The 21704-nt window shown below is 41.9% G+C and overlaps 1 protein-coding gene and 1 pseudogene across 2 annotated transcripts in view; one reads left to right on the forward strand and one right to left on the reverse strand.

Annotated features, from left to right (window-relative positions):
* The window catches only part of GPC3 (glypican 3), a 777056-nt gene that overhangs the window by 600266 nt on the left and 155086 nt on the right, over positions 1-21704 (forward strand). The window lies entirely within an intron of this gene.
* LOC103093445 (transketolase-like) lies at positions 1900-8675 on the reverse strand (annotated as a pseudogene).

Below are 21704 nucleotides of genomic sequence, written 5' to 3' on the forward strand. Positions count from 1 at the left end.
AGGCCCTGTGCTTTATTTAGCACAGGGGATGGAAAAACAAAATAGTATTGCCTGCTGCCTCCATGGAATTTAAATCATATGAAGGTAGACAGTGTTTAGGTATGTACATGGTAAATGCAAGGTCCATCTTTTTATGGAGGAGGCACTGCAGCTCAGTAAAATCTGGAACATCTGAGCTGGATCCTGAAAGAAACGAAGGATGTGATGAAGAACCCACTCCAAGAAGGGAAGATCTGGCCATAGGCCAACTCTCCCAGGTCAGTGCTTCACTTTTGGGGCAAGCCAAGCATTAGCTTCAAGCATTGAGATCTCTTCAGATCAGTTCTAGCAGTACCACTCAGTAGCCCACTTCATCAACCAGTACTCTTTTTGTCTTTGCCCTTGAGTCTTTTTGTTTTGTTTTGTTTTGTTTTGTGTGGCCAAAACCTAAAAATCTACATAAAAAGGTCCAAAGCTTCCTCCCAAGTAAAGTAGCCACATGAGGTCACCCCTTCTCTTTTTGCACTCCCTTATTTGCTAAGTAATTGCCAATTGTGACTCAAGCAGGTGCAGCTGTACCAGTGGGACCTCTGCCAGGCAGCTTATTGTTTTTTAGCTATTGTTATTCTTTTTATTCATTGTTAGATACTTTAAAAATTATTTTTAATTTTTTATTTTCAGTTCCAAATTCTCTCCCTCCTTCTACTCCTCCCCACCCCATGAGAAGGTGAGAAATATGATACTCATGAAGTCATGCAAAATATATTTCCACATTAGCCATAGTGCAATTTTTTTTAAAAGTAAGAAAAATATGCTTCAATTTGCATTCTGGGTGTATCGATTCTCTTTCTGGAGACCGAGAACATTTTTCATCATAGATCCTTTGGAATTGTCATAGATCATTACATTGATGAGAGTTGCTAAGTCTTTCACAGTTGATTATTACTATAGTATTTCCATTACTGGGTAAATTGTTCTTCTTCTGCTCACTTCACTTTTCATCAGTTCGTATAAATCTTCTCAGTTGTTTGTGAAACCATCCCCATTCATCCTTTCTCATAGGAAGATAATATTTCATTACATTTACATATTATAACTTGTTCAGGCATTCCTTCAGTTTCTAGTCTTTGCTACCACAACAAGAAGTGTTATAGATATTTTTGTACATATGGGCCCTTTTCCTTTTCCTTTGATCTCCTTGGGGTAAAACCTAGTAGTGGTATTGCTGGGTTAAAGGGTATGAACAGTTTTATAGCTCTTTGGGCACAGTGCCAAATTGTTTTCCAGAATGGTTAGATTAGTTCACAGCTCCATCAACAGTGCATTTAATGTCCCTGTTTTCCTACATGCCCTCCAGCATCTGTCATTTTCCTTTCCTGTCATGTTAGCCAATCTAATGGGTGTGAGGTAGTACCTCAGAGTCATTTTAATTTGCATTTCTCTAATTATTAGTGATTTAGAGTGTTTTTCATATGACTGTTGATAGCTTTGATTTCTTCATCTGAAAACTCCCAGGAGGCTTATTGTACGGAAAATCTTTATGAAGCCATTTTTCAGTTGGTTCCATGAGTTCACAGGATCATAGGTTTAGAGTAGGGAGGACCCTTGGAGGGCATCTTGTCTAGCCTTCTTGTTTTACAGAGAGGTGAAATAAGTCCCAGAAAAAGAAACTGCTTTGCCCAGTCACACAGGTAAAAATAAACTATTGAACATAGATCTGAACCTAGTTTCAAGGTCAGTGATATTTTTTCCTTCCTCAAAACACTTTTAGTAACAATAATTGTTATTTTTAATTGATCATCAGTAATAACAAAAGTTACTTTTTATATATAAAGTTGCAGAAATGTTTTTCTCTCTCTTTCCTACCCCTAGTTTTGGTATGGCATCACTAACAGGCATCTTAAGCTTAAGACAAAGCATTCATTCAGTGGTGTCCTTGTTGATCCCCCAAACCTTCAGCAGCTCCACTCATTTCATCATTCTTGGAATTCCAAAGGCTGCCAAGCGAGTGATAGTGATGCCAGGTTCACCTACTTCAGCAACAGGCTTGACTTCTATACCACCCTCAGAGTAATGGTCTCCCTTGGTCAGAATTTGTCCATTTGTTGCACAGGCACTAACAGATTATAAAGGGATCAAATAGTTGGATATGGATCTTTTCTTTCTTCAAGTACTCTATGGCTGTCAAGGCTTCATGGAGGCTCATTCCATCTCCTGTCACAGTGACCTGGTCATCCTTGTTCTTCAGGACTAGCTTATCCTGGCCAACCTGGAAGTCTTCAGGGTTGTAGTAAATAATTGCATTCTCTGGGTGACTGGTCCTTATAAAACAGATGTTTTTCATGTTGGTATGTAGCTCCACTGCTTTCTCAGTAGTCACAGCACCATGCTGGTAAAAGACTATCCCACTGAGAATGCTCCAGAACATGGCAAGCACTTCAAGGGCCATCTGAGTAGGACCATCTTCACTGACAGGTGCTCCACAGTGTGAGTCTCAGAGGTTGATGATGCTCTTAGAAACTGCTGCCATATGGATCTGGTTGAAGGCCCTGACAAAGAAGTCAGCAAACCTGCTGTAGAAAGGCATGATTCTGTCTCGTGTGGCATACCCCACAATGATGTTCATAGTGTTCTGTTCTAAAATGAAACACTCAAAGGAATTATTGGGATGCTCATTCTTGAAGAGTTCTGAAAAAGTGGAATTAATGGTGCCCCCGTCTCGGGAAATCACAGTCACTGGCATGCCTCAGTTTGGCCATGGTCACGCCATATGCTTTCTGAGTGGCCATCTTGTTTCCAAGTGCATAATTTGGGGGAAATGGCATTTGTATTTGGTGATTTTAACTGTGGAGATAATCTCCTTCAAGAGGGACGCTAGAATCCTCTTCACTTTGGATTTGAATGTATATTTTCTCAGTGCCCTGTTCCACCATGTTTTTGGAAGAGGTTTCCAATGGCAAGATTCCTTATCTTCCACACCCGAGATTCTTCTACTCTTATTTACCTTTGAGTTTACTGCCAGTGGCTGATGTTTACCCTGGTTGAAGGCCTTGCAGAGTTCCTCCACACTGTGTCCATTTGCTATAATTGCATTCCACCCAAAGGATTCATATCATGTCTGGTACACATTCACTTGGTACTGCAATGGGGCAAGGTCACTCTGGCCTGGCCAGTTGTCAAGGATGACAACCAGGTTATCCAACTTGTAGAATCTTCCAAAGGCAATGGTCTCCCACATGGAACCTTAACCATCCAACAGAGTAGCTAGCTTTGTCAAAGTATTTGCCTATGTGGGCCATTCCACAAACTGCTCCAAGCCCTTGACCCAGGGAACTGGTAGCCATGTCTCTAAAGGCTTATTTAGGGACTGGGTGGCCATCCAGAATGGAGCTCATCTTCCTCGAGTTCAACAGCTCAGCCTCTGGCAGGAAGCCTGCCTCAGCCCAGTCTGCAGAGAGGATGCGAACCACATGGCCCTTGGAGAGCACAAAGCAGTCATTGCTGGGGTCCCTGGGGTCCTGCGGTTTATACTTCATAGTGTGGAAGAAGAGGACTTATCTCCACTACACTGCAGCATAACATGGGTTGGACTGAGCTGGCCGCAGTGGTGTGCCTGAATGGAGTTTATGCTCAGCCAGTTTGGCATTGTCCTTCAGCACCTGTTCTTTTGGTTTGTCTGGCTTATGGTCACCCTTGATTGGTAGAGGGGCTTGGTGCCACTCCTTGGCCAGTGGCAGAGACAGCAGCAGATTGAGAAGAGAAGGGTAGCCCAAAGAGGAAGGAGGAGGAGCTACAGCAATCTTTCCACTACCTTACATTGCCTCCCTCAAATCCCAGGAAAGAACTACTGATTTAAGAAAAAAATGTTGATACCATACTCTGCGTTTTAGACACAAGTCTGCCAACACACTATTTAACTTAATGTTATTTTGAATCCAAGTGTTTCGAGATTTGAGAGAGAAAGGTTCAAACTGGAGTTGGGCTTCCCTCTCCACCCCAAGATGATTTGAAGTCGCATTTACAGGAAGTTTGAGCAAGGAAAAGATCATGCTATGTTACAGTATAGTGTAGGGACCAAACTCTAGAATACTCTAGACCACTTTTAAAAGTCTCCTTCCTGAGATGAATATCAGTACCGTCCTTTCTGAATGGAGAAAGGAAAGAGGAGTCTGGCCCTAGAGGTAGCTCAGTAGCTCAGTCACTTCATGGGAGATCTCAATTATGCCAGGAATTCTTCGTTCAAAGTTGACTTTCTACCGAAATCTATTTCTTTAAGGACTTTTTGTTCTTGACCTAAACCCACTTTGTGGGGCAGAGTGGAGAGGGGGGGCCTGGATAGGGCTTAGAACAGAGAAATATTATGTCTTACTATTTCTAAAGAAATTGAAATGGAGGTTGCAAATATACTTTCACATGTCCACAGAATAAATCATCTGTAAAGACATTCATGTGCCTTAAACATCTTGGGGGAAGATGGAAGGAAGGATAGAAAGGGGACAGGTAAAACAGTCACCAAAGCACTTGCCTTGGTGGCTATAGTCTCAGTAATGTATTGACTAGCACCAGAAGAAATATTTATAAGCCTTTAAGTTTTGAAGCAATTCCTTTTCTTTACCTCCCTTGAAGCTTATAATGGCAAATGCAGTAGACATAGCTGTTCTTCTTGCGCCCATTTTACAGAGGACAAAACTTAGGTTGAGAGAAGTTATGGGGCTACATGGCCCAGCCCCATGGTGAGCTATACTAGCCCATCCAGAGCCAGAAGCAGCTATCTTTCAGCTCCATGGCCACCGCCTTTCTAAGAGGAAAAGCCTTCGATGCCTAGACTGGATGTCCTCTAAGGTCCTTTTAAACTCAATTGAAGTCTCTGAAGATCAAAACACCAGCTTGAGAAATGGTCAGAAAACCAAAATTCCTGCCCAACTCAATTTTGAGCTGACTGGAGAGGATTTCCGAAAAATATGTGGTAGGCTTTTAGTCTTTAAAAAATCTGAATCTGGTTATCAGAGTGGACTTTTGGGAATCCAATCACATGACTTGCTAAGCTTTCATCTTAATGTATAGAGAAGTATTCACAGTCCTCATTACTGTTTAACTCATGGGTGTTTATTAAGTACCTACTATGTGTCCAAGCACTGTGCTAGGTACCATGGAGACAAAGACAAAATTAAAAATACTCCTTGCCCTCAAGGTACGAGAAAGAGAGAGAGAGAGAGAGAGAGAGAGAGAGAGAGAGAGAGAGAGAGAGAGAGAGAGAGAGAGAGAGAGAAAGAACAAACATATATACATAGAAAATTAAATCTAAAGTAATTTGTGGGTAGAGGGAAGTGAGAACTGGGCAGGTCAAAATAGACTTTCTCTAGGATAGGAAGCTTGAGCTCAGCTCTGAAGGAAGCTTGGCATCCTTTGAGACCAGGATGAGGAGGGAGTACATTCTAGGAAAGGGGGACAGCCTGGGCAAAGGCCTAGAGATGGAAGATACATTATTGCCTATGGGGAATAAATAGCAAGCAGGCCAGTTTGGCTCAAAAGGTACAAGGGAATAAATGTGTGATCAGGTTAGAGTGAGGGGGTGAAGGAATTAAAAAGTCAAACATGCCCTCTGTATCTTATCCTAAAGGCAAGAGGGACACAGGGTTTTCTTGAGCATCCCCATTAGTACAGTAAGATTCTTGCCTTATTTCAATGTTTTTTTAAACTTTACCTTCCATCTTGAAATCAATACTGTGTATTGGTTCCAAGGCAGAAGAGTGGTAAGGGCTAGGCAGTGGTGGTCAAGTGACTTGCCCAGGGTCACACAGCTGGGAAGTGTCTGAGGCCAGATTTGAACCTAGGACCTCCCATCTCTAGGCCTGGCTCTCAATCCACTGAGCTACCCAGATGCCCCAATTTCCATGGTTTTTATGCAGAAGATCAAAAACTATATTTTACTGCCCTTAATCCTAGAGTATTAGATGGAGAGGCAGAAACTATTCTGGTTTTGTTGCCCAAGAATTTAACAGAAATTCAAGTGACTTGTTTTCAAAATAATTAAAAAGAGGTAACTCATAAGTCTTGAATACTTCAGCAGTGCTCTAATGGTACAGATCTAGTGAAAGATTGGACTTTGTGCAATACCCTGATCATCTCTAAATCTAGAGGGTCTGTTGGTGTGTTTGGCAGTCAGGACCCCTCCACATTTATGTATTTGGAATGAGACCATATCGCCATGGAGCATTTGGGTGGTTAATCAGGGGTGGGTTGGCATTTATCAGCAGAAGTCCTGTAGGTGTTGCCTGCTCTGTGGAATCTGGCTCCTTACCTTCCCCCTGATGGGTTTTAGGGTAGGTCCATTTGGGCCTGATCCCAGAACATTGCTCAGATAGGTTGCCGTACTTTTGGTTTGGTTTGTTTTGCTTTTGAAGGGAACAGGGAACATTTTTATTAAATGATTTTGGTCACGCAAACCAAATGAAAGGAGAGTCCTACTCACCAAAAAGCCAGAAACATTTAACTTCCTGCTGGTCCCAGGAGAAGGCTTGGGTCAGGAGCTGTTGGTCATATTCCTCCTTGGCCTACAATTTGTTTCACAGTTAAGTTTATTTTTATTTTGTTCCTCACTTCCATCAACTTGAAAGGTTGACCTTCAAAGGGAAGAGGGGCCTGGCTCATCTGAGGTATGGAATTTGAAACTTGAAGACTTGGTCTACCCCATGCAGCGTGCTATAAGGGGCACCAGGAAAGGCCCCTGGCCCCCAGAGAGAAGATAGAATGTAAGAACAGGAAGGATCCTTAGATCAGAGAATGTCTGAACTTTAGAGACCACCTAACCCAATGTTCTCATTTCACAGGAGAGGGAAAGAGACTTTCCCAAAGCTGAATAGCTAGTAAGTGGTAGACTCCAACCTAGAATACAGGCTTCCTGATTCCCAGTCTAGTGGACCCTACACAATACTCATTTTCATTCTCTCTCTCTCTCCTTCTCCCTCTCCCCCTCCGGTCTGTCTGTCTCTCCCTCTCCTTTCTTCTCTGTCTCTGTCTCTCTCCCCCCTCCTTCTTCTTTCTCTCTTTTCCTCCCTCCCTAGTAATTTTTTCAGTCATGTCCAACTCTTCCTGATCCCATTTGGGATTTTCTTGGCAAAGATACTAGAGTGGTTTGCAAATTCCTTCTCCAGTTTATTTTACAGATGAGGAAACGTAGGCAAGCAGGGTTAAGTGATTTGCCTGGCTAATAAGTGTCTGAGGCTGTATTGAAACTCAGGTCTTCTTGACTCCAGGCCCAGCTCTACCTAGCTACTTGTTTGGCCATATCACAAAATGGTAGATAAAGGCAAAATGGAGTCATAGATGCTATTTTTTACTATTACAGAGACAACACATAAAAAAGAAGGTCAAAAGGCAGGGGATATCCCCAAAGCCCTACAACCAGGGGAAGAACTAATCTGAGCATGTATGAGTTTCTAAGTTGATTTCATCTCACAGGATGGTCTGTATCTGGACATCATGAAGTTCAGGAGAGCAGCCAGGGAGCAAATGGTCACTGGCTTGCAGAGTATACTTACTTACAAGCTGGAAAGCTAGCAAGGGGCCAGCTTTGAAAGGGCTCTTAAAAACTAATAGGCTTTTCGCATTGATTGTGGAGGTGCCAGTGGAGTTTTAACTGGAGCAGGGAAGTGACCCGGTCAAATCTGCACTGTAAGATCAGTTTGACAACTGAGTGGAGGATGGAACAGAATGGGGAGAGATTCAAGGCAGAGGGTTCAGTGAGAAGACTTCACTTTCCTCAAGGCTCCTCACAGCTCTAGACCTATGACTATACCCTTCCAACTTGAAATTTCTATGACAAGCTGACTTCTTTATTTTAAACTCTTACCTTCTGTCTTGGAATAGATGCTAAGTATGTGTTCCAAGGCAAAACTGGGGTAAAGCTGAGGCACTTGGGATTAGGTGACTTTCCAGGGTCACACAGCTAGGAAATGTCTGAGGCCAAATTTGGACCCAGGACCTCCTGCCTGCAAGCCTGGATAAAGTCTATCCACTAAGGCACCTGACTGCCCCAATGAAATGACTTTTAAGGTTCCTTCCAGCTTGGATGTCGTGTGACCTTAGAATTCAGGTAAACCAAACTAAGTTCATGTCATGTTCTCTATTGTAAAAAACAATGTTTGGGATTTTGTTTTATCTTTTCAAGTAGACAAAGGAACTCAGACCTGTGAATATAATTCCCAGTATGGAAAATCCCTCCATTGAGACATCTTTATTAGAGAATTGTCTAGAGCATTGAAACATGCTTAGAAGCCACTCAAGTGACTTGCTCAGGGTCATACAGGCAATATATGTCTGAAGTAGGACTTAAACCTAGTTCTTCCTGGCTCCCAGGCCAAACCTCTATCCACTGTGCTATGTCATAGCTACCTGTCTTCACTTGAATACAAAGATTTAGTGGGGATGGAAGGACGTGAGATCCAGCCACTTACCGAATGTGTTTTTCTAAGTAACTAAGATGAATGATCTCCCCAGCAAATCTGGACTTACTTCTTACTCCACCTTGCCACCCAGGCACCCCTCAAACAAAGCTACCAGAGCACATTCAGGTGTTATGTTTTACCATTATTGCTATTCAGTTGTTGACTCTTCCTGACCTTGTGGACCATAGCATGCAAGAAGGTCCTTATAGCCTCCGCTATCTCCCAAAGTCTCTTCAAGATCATGCCCATTGTTTCCACGACACAGTCCTACCATTCCATTCCCTTCTCCTTTTGCTAACTTGTTTATGAAATGTTTTTTGTCACAACAGCCCCATCAGGTAGGTAGTTTGAGTGTCTTGTGCTTATTTTCTAGATCATCAATACTGTGCTGTGACTTGTCCAAGGTTATGCTCAACTCTTCTAGTGGTTTTGGGTTCTCTTAGCTATGGTACCTCTTCCAACAATGTAGGATACAATTCATTCATTCCTTCTTGTTAGTCTTCTGGGACTTGTCTGCACCCACTCAAGAGGATGAGCCAAGTCTTTGGGCTCTAAGGTAGCCCTCTATTCACTCCAACATGCTGCATGTCCCTCTGGGTTATATTTCTTTGAATTCTTGAGAGATTGCAGTGGTCCATGACTCACAGCCATGCCACAAGCAAATGACACCCCCAGGTCTGGAGGAGAGAGATAGCCAAGTACAGTTGCTACATCCACACTTCCCCCTTTGGCCTGGCCTGCTGGCCTCTGTGTGGCACGCAGCCAGTTGAAGCAAACAAACACATTGGCTTTCCATTTTTATGACATAAGCATGTGTGGGACTGTGTGGGTGCCATTCCAGTGGCTTGTTTGTATGGGCTCAGTTTGGTCCCAAAGGTTCAAGGGCAAGCTGAGAGCTTCTAGATGGCTGTGCTCAGCCAGGGTCAGGACTGCCTGAATGCCTACACACTTCTTTCCCCATCATTACACTGTACATTTTTCTGCCTCGTGCACAAAACATGCAAACACAAGATGTTAATGGTTGAAATGCCAGGGTAGCATTTAAATATAGTTGCTATTTCAGGATGTATCAATTATCCTCATGCCACCAAATGAAAGTTGGAGCAAGGGAGATGGAATTGTGACTTGGGTAAAAGCCACCGGTACTGAGGAATACTCTTTCTCTTATAGAATTGGCCCAACTATTTACTATGTACAGGTGCAGTGGGTAGAGAACACCCAAAATGGGTTCAGCAAAGGTTAACTGCCTGTGGCTGGAAGGGCTTCAATATGAAGGAGAGATAAATTAGGGGGTTTGATTCCATGATCTTGCAGATCTTAGAAGAAGGGCCAGTGTTCCCCCCCTCACCAGTGTGGTAGACTAGGGAAGAGCATTGGCTTGGGAGACTCAAGTGCAAGTTCCAGCTTTGGGACTTGTTAGCTGTGCAATCTTGGGTAAATTTATTCCTTTCTCTGGACTGAAGTTCCCTTGACTGGAAAATGAGAGGGATAGGCTAGACGAGAGGTGTCAAACATGTCTCCAGGGGGCCAATCATACTCTGTCACCAGATTAAAATGTTTTAAAAATAGATATTTTTAATCAATTTATAGCCCATAAGCATCCTCATAATAAGCTGCCACAGGAATACTTCTGTGTGGTTCAGTAGCTCCATTTCTATTTGAGTTCAACAACTGTTGGACTGGATGGTCTTTGAAGTTGCTTAGAGATGACTCTCTATGATCTCATGATAAGTTCCCTTCTCCTCACTTAGGTCTTTGTTTCTCTATCTAGAAAACAAGGAGGTGGAACTAGAGCCTTGGATGATCTGAATGTCCCTGTCTTGCTCTTTGATTTGAGGTGATCCTACTTTTCGACATTGCTAGAAATGGTGGGCCATGAAGGCTCACAACTTTACTTCCTCCTTGATACTGAGAAAGGTCCAGTTTCATCTAAGTCAAGGTTCTCTTCCCCAGTGCAGATTGAAACCCTTCTGTACTCTACAGCCATAAACATGTCATTAGCCTCCTCTTTCACCAAAGCTTACCTTGAAAGGACCTGACAGAACTTGGGCTCCACAGAGAAGGGCTCCCCACAACCTCCTAAAGCACATGTATGTGTTCTTTTTCTTTTCTTTTTAAAAATTTATTTATTTAGAATATTTTCCATGGTTATATGATTCATGTTCTTTCCCTTCCCTCTTCCCTCATGGAGCTGATGAGCAATTCCACTGGGTTATACATGTATCATTGGTCAAAACCTATTACCATATTATTAATATCTGCACTAGAGTGATCATTTGGAGTCTACATCCCCAATCATATCCCCATCAAACTACGTGATCAATCACATGATTTTAGTCAGTATTTCTGCTCCCACAGTTCTTTCTCTCGATGTGGATAGCATCTTTCTCATAAGTTCCTCTGAATAGTCCTGGGTCATTGCATTGCTGCTGGTAGAGAAGTCTATTATGTTCAATTGTGCCACAGTGTATCAGTCTCCGTGTACAAAGTTCTCCTGTTTCTGCTCCTCTCACTCTGCATCACTTCCTGGAGGTCATTCCAGTTCACATGGAATTCCTCCAGTTCATCACTCCTTATAGCACAATAGTATTCCATCACCAACATATACCACAATTTGCTTAGCCATTCCCCAATTGAAGGGCATCCCCTCATTTTCCAAATTTTTGCCACCACAAAGAGCGCAGCTATGAATATTCTTGTACAAGTCTTTTTTCCTTATTATCTCTTGAGGGTATAAACCCAGCAGTGGTATGACTGGATCAAAGGACAGTCTTTTAAAGCCCTTTGGGCATAATTCCAAATTACCCTTCAGAATGGTTGGACCAATTCACAACTCGACCAGCAATACATCAATCAGTGTCCCAATTTTGCCACATCCTCTCCACCATTTATCACTTTCCTTTGCTGCCATATTGGCCAGTCTGCTAGGCATGAAATGGTACCTTGGTATTGTTTTAATTTGCATTTCTCTAACCTGGAGGGATTTAGAAATGTGTTCCTTTTCTAATTTAATTCTCTTCCTCCTTTGAATCCCTTGCCCTCTTGACTTTCTGCCCTTCCTACATTGCTGTTGTGGGGGTATTTTAACCACCCGTCTCCTCCATTCAATCAGTCAAACATTGCTGAAACTATGTTGACAGGGTCCCCAAAAATGTATACTGTCTAACTTCAGAACCCTCACTATGACATGGTTACCCTTTCATTGATCTTTCCCCAAGGGCTGTTTCAAACTTTCTCTTCTCATTCCTCCAGTCTTTTTCCCTTCCCTCTCAGCAAATGATCTTACTTTACAACAATAGCTAACATTTATATAGTACCTATTATGTGCCAGTTACTGTGCTAAATACTTCACCAATATGATTTCATTTGATTCTTACAACAACCCTCTGAAGTAAGTGATATTATTATCTCTTCTTCACTGCTGAAGAAATTGAAGCAGACAGAGGTTAAATGACTTTTCCAAGGTCAGACAGCTATATTACATATCTGAATCTAGATCTGAACTCAGGTCTGCCTCCAGGCCTACTTCTTTATCCACCATGCTTCCTAGCTATTGCGTACTTTACTAAGAAGATTGAGGCTATTCTATATGAATTCCTTCAACTCTTGTCATCTTTGTCTTCCCCCATTCTCTCTCTCATTACAGTCTTAGAGGAAAAGCTGACTCTAGCCAAGGCTAGCCCTTGCATTGATACTCATCTGTCATTTCCTTGGCATTACTCCAATAATCATCTCATCCCTCTCAATGCATTTATAATATTCCTCCTCTGTCTCTTCTTTCTAAGCATATATCCATGCTCAGGGCTCCCTTAGTCTTTTTTTTAAATTTTAAACATTATTTTATTTGGTCATTTCCATACATTATTCACTGGAAACAAAGATCATTTTCTTTTCCTCCCCTCCCCCCCTCCCACCACGTTTCCCTCTCCCATAGCCGATGCACGATTCCACTGGTTATCACATGTGTTCTTGACTTGAACCCATTTCCCTGTTGTTGGAATTTGCATTATAGTGTTCATTTAGAGTCTCTCCTCAGTCATATCCCCTCCAACCCTGTAGTCAAGCAGTTGCTTTTCATCGGTGTTTTTACTCCCACAGTTTATCTTCTGCTTGTGGATAGTGTTTTTTAGATCCCTGCATATTGTTCAGGGACATTGCATTGCCACTAATGGAGAAGTCCATTACCTTTGATTGTACCACAGTGTATAAGTCTCTGGGTACAATGTTTTCCTGGTTCTGATCCTCTCACTCTGCATCACTTCCTGGAGGTTGTTCCGGTCTCCATGGAATTCCTCCACTTTCTTATTCCTTTGAGCACAATAGTATTCCATCACCAACATATACCACAATTTGCTCAGCCATTCCCCAATTGAAGAGCATCCCCTCATTTTCCAATTTTTGGCCACCACAAAGAGTGCAGCTATGAATATTCTTGTACAAGTCTTTTTCCTTATCCCCTTATTCTTTAAGAAAAAAAAAGTTTTCCTCTACTTTGCCACCCTAGAAATTATCATCCCATCAGCCTAGACTAGAGTGTTCTCCTCCCTTAGCTTACTTGCCACTGGCTTCTTATAGCTCACCTTTTTCCTCTAAGGCATTAATTTTCCTTCTCATTAAATTGTATGGTTCAACCTATGTTTCATAAGTGGATTTCTAGCTTTGAAATTTGGTGCAGTGGAAGGAGTATCAGTCTTGGAGCCCTTAAGAAAATCATGGTCCCAAACATGCCACTTACTTGTTCTGTGGCCTTGGCCAAGTCACACTCTTCACATTTATACTCTACCTCTTTTGGTGACTCCTTTTATCCCTCCTAACCCTTGAATATGGGTATACCTAAGGTTCTATCCAGGGAACTCGTCTCTTTATGCTCTGTCCTTTGGTGATCTCCCATAACTTCAGTTACCACTTGGATAGAATTGAAGCAACTTGGAGAATTGGTGAGAATGCTGGACCTGGAGCCAGGAAGATGTGGGTTAGAATCCTGCCTGTGAGAGTCACTTGCTAACTCTGGGACCCTGTACAAGTCAATTGACCACTATGGGCTTCAGTTTCTTCATCAACAAAATGAGATGGTCAGACTTGTTGATCTTTAAGGTCACTTCCAAGTGACAATCTATGATCCTATAATTCCCAAATCTCTAGCTCCACCCAGCACCTCTCTAAAACATTCTCATTTGATATTTACAATTCAGTACTACCACCTGAGTGTCCCACTGGCACCTCTAGCTCATCTTGTCTGAAACCAAACTCATCTTCTCTCCCTTAATTGGGCCTCCTTCTAATTTCTTGATTTCTGTTAATAAGACCATCATGCTTATATTGCTCCAGACTAGTTTGCCACTTAAATAACCTATGATTTTTCCTTCTCCTTCAGCTGACACTTAACTTCCTTTCCACTATAAATCCTAGTATTCTATGATTCTAAAATCCAATCTGATACAAAAAAAATCTGATACAAAATCCTATCACTTCAAGTTGAGAAGAGTAGAGGGTTTTTTGGAGGGGTGTTATGATTAGAGGGGAAATACAGAGTTTTGTTTCAGACGTGTTAAATTTGGGACATCTATAAGACATTCTGTCCAAAATGCCCAACAGTCAGTTGGCGATTTGTGGCTCAGGTGAAAGATTAGGGCTGACTATCTAAATCTGGGAATTATCTACCTAGAGATGAGCATTGAACCCATGGAAGCTAATGAGATCACCAATAAAGACTGTAAGATGGTCCAGGGCATGGATGAAGTAATAATGAGAAACCCAGAAGAGCCAGGAGAGAAGGCATTCAGAAGCAGAGCAAGTAGTAGGGTCCAAGTCTACAGAGGTCAACAAAGGATGGCATCTGAACTCTTTGAGGGCAGTAACTGCTTCATTTGAATCTTTGTATCCCTGGAGGCTAATATTCCATCACCAACAGATACCACAATTTGTTCAGCCATTCCCCAATTGATGGGCATCCCCTCGTTTTCCAATTTTTGCCACCACAAAGAGCGCAGCTATGAATACTCTTGTACAAGTCTTTTTCCTTATTATCTCTTTGGGGTACAAACCCAGCAGTGCTATGGCTGGATCAAAGGACAGACAGTCTTCTAGTGCCCTTTGGGCATAGTTCCAAATTGCCTTCCAGAGCACCACCCCCTCATTTTATAGATGGCAAACAACTTCAAGACACAGAGAAAGGAAGCAAGTCATCCAAAGTACCTGACTAGGGACTTGAGCCTTGATTGTGTGATCACATGGTTTCCAGTTGGAAGGGACCTTAAATACAGTGCAACCCCTTCCCTGATGGAGAATGGGGTAAAAAAGCTTGGTATTCCAAGGTGAAAGTGGCCTTAGAAGGTTTTCTAGTTCAGTCTTGTCATGCTATATAGGGGTCTCAAAGAGGGGAAGCTACTTGAGCATGTTCCCACAGCCAGTGAACTCAGACACTTCTTGTCAGTGTCCCAAAAGTTTCTGAGGAAGATGGTGACTCCAGACTTTGACACTTTCAGACTTATCATGGTGATTTAGTTTAATTCAATGAATATTTATTAAGCTCTTACTATGTGCCAGGCACTGTGCTAAGTGCTAGGAACAGAAAAAGAGGCAAAAAGGCAGTCCTCGCCCACAAGAAGCTTACATTTTAATGGGGGTGACTATATGCAAACAAATATATACAAATCAAGCTGTGTACAGGACAAAAATGAAATTAAAAGGAAAGCACTAGAATGAAGAAGGGCTGAAGAAGGCTTCTGGTAGAAGGTGAGATTTTAGTCAGGACTTAAAGGAATCCTGGGAGGTCAGTAGTTAGAGTGGAAGAGGGAGAACACTGGGGATGATAGCCAGAGCAAATGTGTGGTGACAATACTTATAGTTGATATAGTTGTAAAGTTTCCAAAATACTTTATATATGTGATATTCATGGAGACTCAAAAAACCCCTATTGAGGGAGGAAGGAACCATTGTGCTCTCCCTACTTGATATCTGGAGAATGTGGGGCCCAAAGAAGTGTTCCCAGCTGTTTAAGAAGGAGCCAATCTGAGAGAAGAAGAGCAGGCCTTCTGATGCCAAGCCTCACACTCTCCCCACTAGACCACAACTGCCTCACTTGATGACATGGTTTCTGTGATTCATAGATTTAGAGATTATTTTTAGAGACAGGAATCTTTGTTTCCCAAAAGCATAACCACAAGCTGTCTGTTTGGAATGAATTAGATTGGTAAATCCAGACAACAGGAGATGCTCCCATCAAGTTGATGCAAACTTTAGTTTAAGAAAAATAGCAGTATTCAAATACACTCTACCCCAGGATCCCATCACCAGAGTCTAGATCCCTTATCTAATTGGAAGAAAATCCAACTAGTATCATTCTGCCCATTTTACAGACCATAAAAATCAAAATCCTAGAATGTCAGAGCAGGAATGGCTTTTTGAGATCAAACCCAATCACCAGGGCTGAGTCCAATTTGTAACACACAGTAGGCTGTGTTTGGTGATTGATTGCTATTGGAAAGGAAGAAACTAATGGTCTGAAAGGGATTTGGCCAAAGGTATATGACTGATCATACAAGGTTATTTCTTCCTATAATAAATTATAACAACTTATTTTTCAGCCTCTAAGACTAATGTGGCTTGGAGGCAGAAGACCTGCTCTTACAGTTCCAGATAGGCTACTTTCTGACAGCTGTAAGCACTTGGGCTAGTCATTTAACTTGAGGCCCTCTCTTTCCTCTTCTGTGAAATAGAAATATGTTTGCACTGCCTACCTCAAAGGGATGTTGGGAAGTTAGAGGAATGCCAAGTATTTTGAAAAACCTCAGTATCCACTAGACCTGTCACCATCTTGAGAGCAACATCACTAATTCCTGAAGCTTTCTTCACAACACCATGAGGTGGTTGCTGAAGGTATCTGCACTTCCAAGGTTCTTTCCATTTGCAGCCCCTCTTGGTCTGTGCTGTTTGTCTTTCCTTCCTTGATGATCCTAGAAATTCTGCCTGGTCCTTTCGTCTGTTCTGACTTGGCTTGAGCTGGCTGGAGTCTGAAAATGATAAATTTCCTCTCTGTTTACAAGGATGGAGGCCACAGAAAGAGGGGGAGAGAGGCACTGAAGGAGTGGGGCCAGGATGGCAAATCTGCTGAGGGCCCAACTGGCAAAGTCTGAAGCCTGAGCAAAGCTGGAGCCTCATCCTTTCTCATTAATACCTTGGCACCTTGTACTTTATTTATTGCCTCCTACTTAGAGTTCTTTGTTTTGCTTATATTGCCAACAGGCTTTTTCTCTAAGTGTATTTTTCCTCCCTCCTACCTTCCCCATCCTAAAGAAAAATCAAACCCTTGTAACAAATATGTCTACTTCAATCAAAACAAATTCCCACATTGGCCATGAGCAAAAAAAAGATATTTCATTCTGTAACCCGAGACTGTCTCATCTTTGTCAGGAAGAAGGAAACATAATTCATCACTGGACCTTTGGAATTGTACTTGGTCATTTGTTGTTTGATTTTCTAAGTCTTCCAATTATTGGTCTTTACAGAGTTGTTGCTATTGTATAAGTATTCTCCAGGTTCTGTTCACTTCTCTCTGCATCAGTCCACCCAAGTTTTCCCAGGCTTTTCGGAAATCTTCCCTCTAGTCATTTGTTGCAACACAACAAGATTCCACTTCATTCATATGCTACAATTTATTCAACCCACTTGCCAATTTTTGGGTCAGGCTTCTATGTATTTAAAAAACAGCTAGCCTTCTGCCTTTATCCCTGAATTAACCCTAACGTTCCAGGGACAGAACAAGACCTTGGGATACATATTATAGAGGATGGTAGCTGAAAAGACCACAAGATCCCATAAAGTGTTAACATTTGGTCTTAGAGACTGTCTAATTGAATACTCTTCTTTTATAGAGGAGGAAATGGTGGTCTAGAAAGGAAGACACTGGTGTACGTACACATAGGTGGCAAGTAGCAGTGTCAGGAACATGGACAGGGTTTTGGAACTTCACCAATCTTCCTAAAGATTCCTTTTAATGTTATTTAAAGATCTTTCTAAACTTCACTAATCTTTACTAAACAACTCTGGTTTAAAAATAATTCTCTATCTTTGTCCTTAAACCCGCTCCTTCCCTTAACTTTTCTATTTCTGATGATACCAATATTCTCTGACTATTCCAGGCTCAGATCCTCAAACATTTTTTGATTCTTTGTTCTCCCTCATCCCACAAAGCAAATCATTTTCCATATTTTGCTTATTCTACTTTGATAATGTCTCTACAAAAGTCCTACTCTGATGCCTCAATATGGCATTGGGGTGGTTCACCAAGGCTATTTCAGGGGAGCATAATATCTGGAAGTTTTCTCCATGCTGGGAGGGCTTTGAGTGTGGTCTCAGAAATAGGCTGTATCTGCTTTCCAAAGACTAGCCCGTTGGTTCATCATCAGAAGCTAGTAGTCATAGCAATATATGGGGCAAAGAAAAAACAAAAGGGCCCTCAAGGGCCTCCTTCTACTTCTGTAAAGAGTCAAAGAATAGCAGAGAGTGCTAAAAACCATACAAGCTTATACCATGTAAGAGTCATTTAGCAACAACCAATTCTCTAAATGAAAGGTCCTTATCCAGTGACTGAGTCAACAAACTTCTGGAGGAACTGAATCATATCAATATTGTCAGCCTCAGTATAGAGAAAACAAGAAGGTATAAGGACATCAAAGCTAAATGCAAGAATAGTCCCAAGGCCTTCACCACAGAGGCAAATAGATGGCTTGGTGGAGTGGTTTTTATCATGTAACCAAAGACCACAAGAAACATCATTTGGGGGACATTTGGTCACCTCCCAGTGTAGTACTCATGAAGAACGTAAGCAAAAAGACCACCAGGAAGATAATAGCAGCTTATCTGCCAACATCTGCTGCAGAGGATGAAGAGGTAGAGAAAATAGATGAAGAATCCAATAAAATATTCCAAGTGAAATTCACTTATATGTGTTAACTCAGTGACTTCATTGCCATGATGGCATAGGGAAGAATGGCAAAAAATATGGTTCAGAGAAGGCAAAGACAAAGGGGTCGATGTTTAATAGATTAAACAAAAGCTCCATTCTTCCTGACTCTAAATTTAGCTCTCTAACTACCACTCACAGGATGTGACATATAGAGAGACTATCCATACTGGAGAGAACACTGTTTTGAGAGCATTGAAGGAATGATTGTCAAAGATTTCAAAGAGGGAATGATATTGAACAACTACCAACAATCCAAGCTATTGGGTAAAGGTGAGGTTGAAACTGTTCTCTATTTTAACTTGGTTATCTTAAACTAGGTGAGCACATGTCTCAGCCACTCACTCAACTACTGATGACTAACTATGAAAAGTCCATCAAACTGGAATGATATTATACAAGAATCATTTTTGGATAGACCAAGGAAGCTTAGCCATTCCCCCAGGGTCCTCTATAAATTATCTAGCTAGGTAGGTCTGGAGTTAGCCCTGAACAAGTATGTTTGCCTTCCTATCCCTTTCCCTGAAATGGTCCTTCCAGTTTCTTTTTTAAAAACCCTTACCTTCCATCTTGGAGTCAAATACTGTGTATTGACTCCAAGGCAGAAGAGTGGTAAGGGCTAGGCAATGGGGGTCAAGTGACTTGCCCAGGGTCACACAGCTGGGAAGTGTCTGAGGACAGATTTGAACCTAGGAACTCTAGGCCTGGCTTTCAATCCACTGAACTACCCAGCTGCCCCCTTCCAGTTTCTAACAATCTATTAGATATTGGAATTCACATCTTCCCATTGAGATCCTGGAGCCATGTTGGTGAAGGTGTGGCACATGTGCCTCAGTATGCTGGAGGGGCTGCTCCATTCCCCATCTCTACTGCATTCAAGGATATTTTTCATATGCCCTCCCTGGTCCACCCAGCCACCCAGTGTGAGTACTTCCTTCCTTCCCTGTCTGGGGTAGCCTGTCTGTCAAGGCAGTTTAAAGGTACAGTTTGGTTTGCCAATGCTGTTCTAGAGGGTTCTCTAGATCCTTTGATGTAAGTATGTATGTTGGAATCTAAGAACCAACTGCATGTACATTCATAGCTTGAAAAGGGCCCTAGTGTAGGATAGAGCCAAGATAGTGGTACAGGTATACAGAGCCACCTAATCTCTACCAAATTAACCTTAAAAAACCATTATGTAATGCCTGAAAATGAATTCTGGAGAAGCTTAATCCATAAAAAGACTAGGTGAGAAAATTTTTCAGCCTAAAACAACTATAAGGCCAACATGAAAGATCGATATTGCACACAGGTGGAAGTGGAGCATAACAAGCTGAGGCACGCCCTACCTCAGCAACAGGCTTTGGGGGTAGCTAAATCAGCAGCAAAGGCTTCCAGAGTTCTCAGCCACGGGGGTGTTCAGACAGCTACTCAGAACAAGATTGGGACTTTGCTGGCTCTGGGTGCAAGACTTTTGTCACATTGCCCACATGCGGAACTAGTATATGCCAAAGTCTTCAGCCACAGGGGAGTAAGGGACCCTGGTCACCACTCCAAGACAGAAAAGACTGCTAATACTTATTCACAGACCAGATCACAGGCTAGGAGAGTATTAAGCACACCTCTCCTAACATTATATCACCCTGGGAGAACTGAAAACTTACAGATCCCCAGAGATAGCTTTGGAAGTGGCTACACATAGAACCTAAAGCTTAGAATAGTTCTCCCTTTAGTACAGGTATAGATTCTAACATCAACAATATTTTTAATTAAAAGAAAAAGGCTGGAAAATGAGCAAACAACAGAAAAACTTAACAAAGAAAGTTATTTTGGTGACAGAGAAGAGCAAAACACAAATTTAGAAGACAGCAACAAATTTAATATTGCTAGATCCAAAGCTTCCAGAAAATACATTACTTTCATGCCAAAAAAAGAACGGAGGAGCTCAAAAAGGATTTAAAAACTCAAATAAGAAAGGTGGAAGAAATTTGGGAAAAGAAATGAGAGTGATATAGAAAAATCATGAAAAGAGAGGCAATAGATTGGTAAAAGAGGCCCAAAAATACTGAAGAAATTAATATCTTAAAAAACAGAACAGGCCAGTTGGCAAAAAAGGCCTAAAAATCCAATGACAAGAAGAACTCTTTCAAACGGAAAATTGGCCAAATGCAAAAAGATATACAAAAGGTACTGAAGAGAAGAACTTTGTAAAAGACAAAATTGACCATATGGAAAAAAGAGGTATAAAAATAACTAAGGAAAAGAATTCTTCCAAAAGTAGAATTCACCAAATGGAAAAAGAGATACAAAAGCACACTTAAGAAAATCATGCCTTAAAATTTGGAATTGGTTAATGACTCCATTAAACATAAAGAAATCAAAAGACTGAAAAAATAGAAGAGAATATGAAATATATCATTGGGAAAATAATTGACCAGGAAAATAAATCCAGGAAAGCGAATCTAAGAATTACTGGACTATCTGAAAGCCATAGTCAAAAAAGGAGCTTAGATATCTTTCAAGAAATTATCAAGAAAAACTGTCCTTGAAAAAGAAAACTTATTCCTCTTCTCTTCTGCAGCTCAGTCCTTTCTTGAACTTCTCTTTAGTCAAGAAAACAGCGAGGCAGAGTCAAGATGGCAGCTTAGGAGCAGCAATACCTCAGACCTCTGAAAACCCTTCCTTATCGATCACAAACTGAATGCTCCTAGGGGACTGAAAATCAAACCTAACAACAAGACAGAGCTGGGGAACCCTCCTGCTGGACTCAATTCAAAAGGTACGCCCCCCCAAAAGCTGAAATCCGAGAACACTCAGGAATAAAGGAAAGGCAGAGTGAAGGTCCCAGGACCCATTCCCCCACACACATAGAGTGCAAAGCCTCCAGGAGCAGCGGGAACCTCTGGGCAGGCAAAGGCACTGGTCTAGAGGGTGTACCTTGTGGGCAGGGCTGTTCCAGGCTCAGAGCTTCGAACACAGGTGGCAGGGAAGCAGCTGGAGAGGGAGCAAAGAGCTGGAAGCCTGGACAGGAGGGCTGACACCCACCATATTGCCCCAGCCTTCTAGGAGGTTTTGACCTCAGGGCACATCCAGCCCAACCCAGCTAAACTTAATCCCATCAAAAATCTTCAGAGCTCAGGGAAGCTCAAACTTCAACACTCCTCCCCCAGAGACTGCACTAAAAGATCTGACAAAGCCCCAAAAGGGGAGACTGACAGAAAGTCACAAAACCAAAAAAATGAGAGGAGCAAGAGAATAGACAAATACGGGTAGCAAAGAAGGGCTAAATATGAGCAAAAAAGAAACAGAAAACGAAGAAAGAAATTACAATTGAC

This window comes from Monodelphis domestica, chromosome X (genome assembly GCF_027887165.1).
Source record: "Monodelphis domestica isolate mMonDom1 chromosome X, mMonDom1.pri, whole genome shotgun sequence".
Classification (NCBI taxonomy): Eukaryota; Metazoa; Chordata; class Mammalia; order Didelphimorphia; family Didelphidae; genus Monodelphis; species Monodelphis domestica.